The 7,485-nt window shown below is 38.8% G+C and overlaps 1 pseudogene; it reads right to left on the bottom strand.

Annotated features, from left to right (window-relative positions):
• Positions 1-4,310: 4,310 nt before the first annotated feature.
• On the bottom strand, positions 4,311-5,743 carry LOC132658794 (endogenous retrovirus group PABLB member 1 Env polyprotein-like; annotated as a pseudogene).
• Positions 5,744-7,485: the final 1,742 nt, after the last annotated feature.

Raw genomic sequence — 7,485 nt, 5'->3', positions numbered from 1 at the left:
CAGTGCTGTGAAGAACATTGGGGTACACGTTTCTCTTTCATTTCTGGTTTCCTCAGTGGGTATGCCCAGCAGTTGGATTGCTGGGTCATATGGCAGTTCTATTTCCAGTTTTTTAGGGAATCCCACATTGTTCTCCATAGTGGTTGTACTAGTTTGCATTCCCACCAACAGTGTAAGAGGGTTCCCTTTTCTCCACACCCTCTCCAGCATTTATTGCTTGTAGACTTTTGGATAGCAGCCATTCTGACTGGTGTGAAATGATACATCATTGTGGTGTTGATTTGCATTTCTCTGATCATGAGTGATGTTGAGCATCTTTTCGTGTGTTTGTTAGCCATCCTCTATATCTTCTTTGGAGAAATGTCTATTTAGTTCGTTGGCCCATTTTTTGATCGGGTCGTTTATTTTTCTGGAATTGAGCTGCAGGAGTTGCTTGTATATTTTTGAGATTAATTCTTTGTCAGTTGCTTCGTTGGCTATTATTTTCTCCCATTCTGAAAGCTGTCTTTTCACCTTGCTTATAATTTTCTTCATTGTGCAAAAGCTTTTGAGTTTAATTAGGCACCATTTGTTTATTTTTGCTCTTATTTCCATTACTTTGGGTGGTGGGTCATAGAGGATCCTGCTGTGATTTATGTCAGAGAGAGTTTTGCCTGTTTTCCTCTAGGAGTTTTACAGTTTCTGGTCTTACGTTTAGGTCTTTAATCCATTTTGAGTTTATTTTTTGTATGGTGTTAAAAAGTGTTTGGGTTTATTTCTTTTATAAGTGGTGGACCCGTTTTCCCAGCACCAGTTGTTAGAGAAATTTTCTTTTCTCCATTGTATATTCTTGCTTCCTTTGTCAAAAGGTGTCCATAGGTGCGTGGATTTATCTCTGGGATTTCTATTTTTTTCAATTGATGTATATTTCTGTCTTTGTGCCAGTACCATACTGTCTTGATGACTGTGGCTTTTCAGTAGAGCCTCAAGTCAGGAAGGTTGACTCCTCCAGTTCCATTCTTCTTTCTCAAGATTGCTTTGGCTATTCGAAGTTTTTTGTATTTCCATACAAATTGTGAAATTATTTGTTCTCAGTTCAGTTCAGTTGCTCAGTCATGTCTGACTCTTTGCTCTAGGTCTGTGAAAACTATCGTTGGTAGCTTGATAGAAATTCGATTCAATCTATTGATTGCTTTGGGTAGTATACTCATTTTCACTATATTGATTCTTCCAATCAATGAACATAGTATATTTCTCCATCTATTTGTGTCCTCTTTGACTTCTTTCTTCACTGTTTTATAGTTGTATATATGTAGATATTTATATATATATACATGTTTCTTTAGGTAGATATATTCCTTTGTATTTTATTCTTTTCGTTGCAGTGGTGAATGGAATTTTTTCCTTAATTTCTCTTTCTGTTTTATCATCGATAGTGTATAGGAATGCAAGGGATTTCTGTGTGTTGATTTTATATCTTTCAACTTTACTATATTCATTTATTAGCTCTAGCAATTTTCTGGTGGAGTCTTTGTGTTTTCTATGTAGAGGATTATGTCATCTTCAAACATTCAGAGTTTTACTTCTTCTTTTCCAAACTGGATTCCTTTTATTTATTTTTCTGCTCTGATTCCTGTGGCCAAAACTCCCAAAACTATATTGAATAGTACTGGTGATACTGGGCACCCTTGTCTTATTCCTGATTTTAGGGAAAATGCTTTCAATTTTTCACCATTGAGGATATTGTTTGGTTTGGGTTTGTCATATATAGCTTTTATTATGTTGAGATATGTTCTTTCTATTCCTACTTTCTGGAGGGTTTTTTCATAAACGGATATTGAATTTCATCAAAGGCTTTCTCGGCATCTATTGAAATAATCATATGGATTTTATCTTTCAATTTGTTAATGTGGTGTATTATGTTGACTGATTTATGGACATTGAAGAATCCTTGCACCCCTGGGATAAAGCCCACTTGGTCACAATGTATGATCTTTTTAATATGTTCTTGGATTCTGTTTTCCAGAATTTTGTTAAAGATCTTTGCATCTATGTTCATCAGTGATATTGGCCTGTAGTTTTCTTTATTTGTGGCATCTTTGTCTGATTTCGGTATTAGGGTGATGGTGGCTTCATAGAATGAGTTTGGAAGTTTACCTTCATCAGCAAGTTTCTGGAAGAGTTTGAGTTGGATAGTTGTTAGCTCTTCTCTAAATTTTTAGTAGAATTCAGCTGTGAAGCCGTTTGGTCCTGGGCTTTTCTTTGCTGGAAGATTTCTGATTACAGTTTCAATTCCTCTGCTTGTGATGGGTCTGTTAAGATATTTCTTCCTGGTTCACGTTTGGAAAGTGTACTTTTCTAAAAATTTGTCTGCTTCTTCCAAGTTGTCCATTTTCTTGGCATACAATTGCTGATAACAGTCTTTTATAATCCTTTGTATTTCTCTGTTGTCTGTTGTTATTTCTCTATTTTCATTTCTAATTTTGTTGATTTGATTCTTCTCCCTTTGTTTCATGATGAGCCTGGCTAATGGTTTGTCAATTTTGTTTATCTTCTCAAAGAACCAGCTTTTGGTTTGTTGATTTTTGCTATGGTCTCTTTTGTTTCTTTTGCATTTATGTCTGCCCTAATTTTTAAGAGTTGTATTTCTGCCCTAATTTTTAAGAGTTCTTTTCTTCTACTAACCCTGTGGTTCTTCATTTTTTCCTTTCCTAGTTGCTTTAGGTGAAAATTAGTTTATTTGACTACTTTCTTGTTTCTTGAGTTATGCCTGTATTGCTATTAACCTTGCCCTTCATACTGCTTTTACAGTGTCCCATAGGTTTTGGGTTGTTTTGTTTTAGTTTTCAATAGTTTCTATGCATAATTTAATTTCTTTTTTGGTTTCTTCTGTGATTTTTGGTTATTAAGCAGCCTGTTGTTCAGTCTCCATATGTTGGAATTTTTAATAATTTTTATCCTGTAATTGATATCTAATCTTACTGCATTATGGTCAGAAAAGAGGCTTGAAATATTTCAATTTTTTTAAAATTTACCAAGTCTAGATTTATGGCCCAGGATGTGATCTATCCTGGAGAAGGTTCCATGCATCCTTGAGAAAAAGGTGAAATTCTTTGTTTTGGGGTGAAATGTTCTATAGATATCAATTAGGTCTAACTGTTCTATTGTATCATTTAAAGTTTGTGTTTCCTTGTTAATTTTCTGTTTAGTTAATCTATCCATAGGTGTGAATGGGGTATTAAAGTATCCCACTATTATTGCGTTATTGTTAATTTCCCCTCCCATACTTGTTAGCATTTGCCTTACATATTGTGGTGCTCTTATGTTGAGTTCATATATATTTTTAGTTGTTATATCTTCTTCTTGGATTGATCCTTTGATCATTATGTAGTGTCCTTTGTCTCTTCACAGCCTTCTTTTTAAAGTCTATTTCATCTGATATGAATACTTCTACTCTTGCTTTCTTTTGGTCTCTATTCATGTGGGATATCTTTTTCCAGCCCTTCACTTTCAGTCTGTATGTGTCCCTTGTTTTGAGGTGGGTCTCTTGTAGACAACATATATAGAAGCCTTGTTTTTTGATCCATTCAGCCAGTCTTTGTCTTTTGGTTGGGACATTCAACCCATTCACATTTAAGGTAATTATTAAAAAGTATGATACCATTGACATTCACTTTGTTGTTTTCAGTTCTAGTTTATACACCCTTTCTGCACTTCCTGTCTGTGAAAGGTTGTTGTTGAATTACAACACCGGGATTCTTGGCCCCCAGAGGAGAATAATTCAATCTGGGGACAAAGACGAGGCTTGATCACTCAGAGCTTTTGTGTAATAAAGTTTTATTAAAGTATAAAGGAGATAGAGAAATCTTCTGACATAGGCATCAGAAGGGGGCAGAAATAGTACCCGCTTGTTAGTGTTAGCAATGAAGTTATATACTCTCCAATGAATCCAAAATATATCTGAAGGTTGTAAAGACCTCACCAGACCTACTCCCATAGTTTACATTTTATTATAACAGAATTATCCAGAAGCTTTAATCCAGAGATTGTCCTCAGGCAGAATACATTGTTGTTATATAATTCTAAGGAATGTAGAGAAGGAAAAAAAGTTTGTCCTTTCTTCCTCCTTGAGAATCCCAGACCCCTCTCTCCTTGGGGACCCCTAGACTTCTTATCAACCTGCCTAGGTAATGACTCTCTCATTCCACCCTTTTCATTTAGGAGAATTATGTTGCCTAGGGAAAAGGGGCGTTGTTCTCATTCCATAACTGCTTCCAAGCTGAAAAGGGGCATTGTCCCTAAATTGGCAAGGCAACATATTCTCCTAACCCTCATATTGAGGATATCTGATCCAGGGGCCCCAAATAGTAGTTGGAGGAAGGTGCAGCAGTAGCAGGAGTTTGAGCAACCATTTGTAACTTGAAAGCTTTAATGCGGCTAGAAACAAATCCAGTGATACACTTACAGATGCAGGGATCAAACAATAAAAACAAAACAATCAGAATTATTGTAATTAAGATAGTTGTCCACCATGGGGAACTAGCTAACGTCTCCCAAAGTGAGGCAATTGAGGCTTCAGGAGTATCCATGGCTTCAATCATCTTGTTCATGTGTTTAGTAAAATAAGTAACATTCATGCTCATATCAGGTATATATGTACAGCATTGGGTATGAATAATAGCACGCGTTCCTCCTTGCACAGCTGTCAGAATATCTAAAGCCAATCTGTTTTGTAAAACCACCTTTCTAATTTGTGCTTGTTCAGCATTAAGAGCTGAAATAGCCTTTTGAGAATCTTGTAATGCCTGTTGAGTAAAATTAGTCAAAGTGTTCACTCGTAGCATAATATCTGTAGTTCCCAAAGAGGGAACAAAGGCTGCAGCCAAATAATCATACCAGTGAAATACAGACCTTCCCCACTGAATTTTAAGGTGGGGGTAAATTAGCAGGAATTTCTGGGAGCTCTGAAAATATAAAGCCATGAGTAAAGGCTAGACCCAGGGTGCATCTCCCTATCCAACCAGGGGGAAGCCATGCCCATAGGTAAGAGCCACATCTCCAATAAGTCCCGTTTGGAGCAAGCCAGCATGACTGAGATATCCAGTCCCAATTAGTGCCTGGCCACACAAAGGGAGAACCTGAACTGGGGTTGGAAAACATGGGAATGATTACATTGCATATTTCCTGAGGCAAAAATCGCAATTGTTTCCAATCATTGTAATTAAGTTGTTGCCTAACTTTTGGGGGTGGCTGTTTGTTCTCAGCATATAGGGGCAGTAGATATTAAACGTCATTTTTCGGGAGTTAGCCACATAACCTCAGCCCATATTTGAGAAACGTCAGGAAAAAAACCATTAGATCTAGACCTATTTGCTTTATATGTAGCAAAATAGTCATTGAACTGAGACAATGTATAATCAAAATTGAAAGTCACATTATATCCATAGTTAAAGTACAAAGTGTTGCACCAGTCCATTTTAGGGTTGGTAGATGTCATCAGATGAAGGAGAGGCATCACATCTAATTGCTGTCGAAGGTATTTACACACTTGGAGAAAGTCTTTTCCTTGAAGTGGAGATGTCCACCATGGGAAGCCTTCCACTGATGAAGAGGGGAGTGCTCCACAGACCCAGCAGTTAGACCGATTGTGGAATGCAGTGTAGGAGTGAGCCCAGGACAGGAAGGCATTGTCTTGAGGATCAAACGGCAGACTCAGGATATTTGGAGTCAGCAGAAGTAAGCTCACATGGGTTATTAGGCCCATTTAAGAGACCCTCCAACCAGCCACCATTCTCCATCCTCCAATGGATACCGTGGCCATGCAGTATCACATAGGAAGACCAGGTGTGCCTTCTTTAAGCCCTTGGGATCCAATCTATCCCAGTTTTTCAAGATACAGTTCAAAGGAGTGAGGCTGGAATTGTTAGCTCCCATCTGTAAAAGAGAAAAAAAGCGACTAGGGCCATTTTTCTACAGGAGGCGTCCCTCCCTGCTCTATATGGGGGTGTAGACAGACTTTACATCAAAAGCTTTTCCTTCCTGGTCAGACTTAGTCTGTCCCTTACTGACGCAGGTGCCGTCTCGACCCTCCCGGTTCTACCACCGAGATGGGGTGGGGATGTACCAGGGGTAGACCTGATAGCATCTCTACCTGATATCCAGCTCTTCACCTTTAACCATGCTTAAGGTTAAAGGGGTGCTTAACCTGGGGTGCAATCAGAGTAACCTCCCAGAATGCCTCCCAAACTAAGTCCACTGGGGGAAACATCCATCACCTGAGTGCCTGTGCACGACCCTGAGTAATTCCTGACCCCAATAAGACTGATACGAACATAAAGCTGAGATATTCTTTTCAAGCATCACCACACCAGTATGAGAGCCTCCTCTGGTCCACTAAGATCCAGTGTTACCAAAGGAAAAAAAAACAAAAAAACAAAAACACTTCAGTCCCAATCTGAGTAACCTTTAACCTCCGAGATGTTCTTGGGGCTAAAGCTCCATCTAGCTTCCAAACTTTCGATTCCTAGTGAGGCTAGGCACTTTCTTGACTACCAATACAAGTTTGCCACAGTACACAGTAACGGTATAGATCACAAGTCCCTTGAAAGTCTATGATCTGATAGATTAGGTTAGTACTTCTAATTCCCAAGGAGTTATGAAATGGTCAAAGAGACCGAAAAGTTTGACCAAGAAAGGAGAGTTCAGTCCACACGCTTTGCCCATTTCTGGTCGGTTCCCAAAAGAGACATTGGGTGCCTCTTGGCCTTGGCAGGTCGGTAGAAACCCCCGACAGGTTTCTGCCATAAGTCGTATGAGATCACCATGGAACCACAGAGCAGGGCTTCTCACTTGCTTTGTGCAAAGTCCATTCATTCACACAAAAACAACGTAAAGTTAGTAAAGCACAACAGAAAACGTGTTCGCTAAGAGAACAAAGAACTAGAGCTCCAAGCATCCTTACCTTGTCCTGAAGGATCCTGGATGAGCCTCCAAGATGAAAGGTTGTTGTTGAATCACGACGCCGGGATTCATGGACCCCGGAGGAGAAGAATTCAATCCGGGGCCAGAGACGAGGCTTGATCACTCAGAGCTTTTGTGTAATAAAGTTTTATTAAAGTATAAAAGAGATAGAGAAAGCTTCTGACATAGGCATCAGAAGAGGGCAGAAGACCATCCTCATGGAAAAAAAAATGCAAAAAAGCAAAGTGGCTGTCTGGGGAGGTCTTATAAATAGCTGTGAAGAGAAGAGAGGTGAAAACCAAAGGAGAAAAGGAAAGATATAGGCATTTAAATGCAGAGTTCCAAAGAATAGCAAGAAGAGATAAGAAAGCCTTCTTCAGTGATCAATGCAAAGAAATAGAGGAAAACAACAGATTGGGAAAGACTAGAGATCTCTTCAAGAAAACTAGAGATACCAAGGGAATATTTCATGCAAAGATGGGCTTGATAAGGGACAGAAATGGTATGGAACTAACAGAAGCAGAAGATATTAAGAAGAGGTGGCAA

The sequence above is a fragment of the Ovis aries genome, chromosome X, assembly GCF_016772045.2.
Source record: "Ovis aries strain OAR_USU_Benz2616 breed Rambouillet chromosome X, ARS-UI_Ramb_v3.0, whole genome shotgun sequence".
Taxonomy (NCBI): Eukaryota; Metazoa; Chordata; class Mammalia; order Artiodactyla; family Bovidae; genus Ovis; species Ovis aries.
Note: the sequence above shows the minus strand (reverse complement) of the source record. Positions and strands in the feature narration are given on the sequence as shown.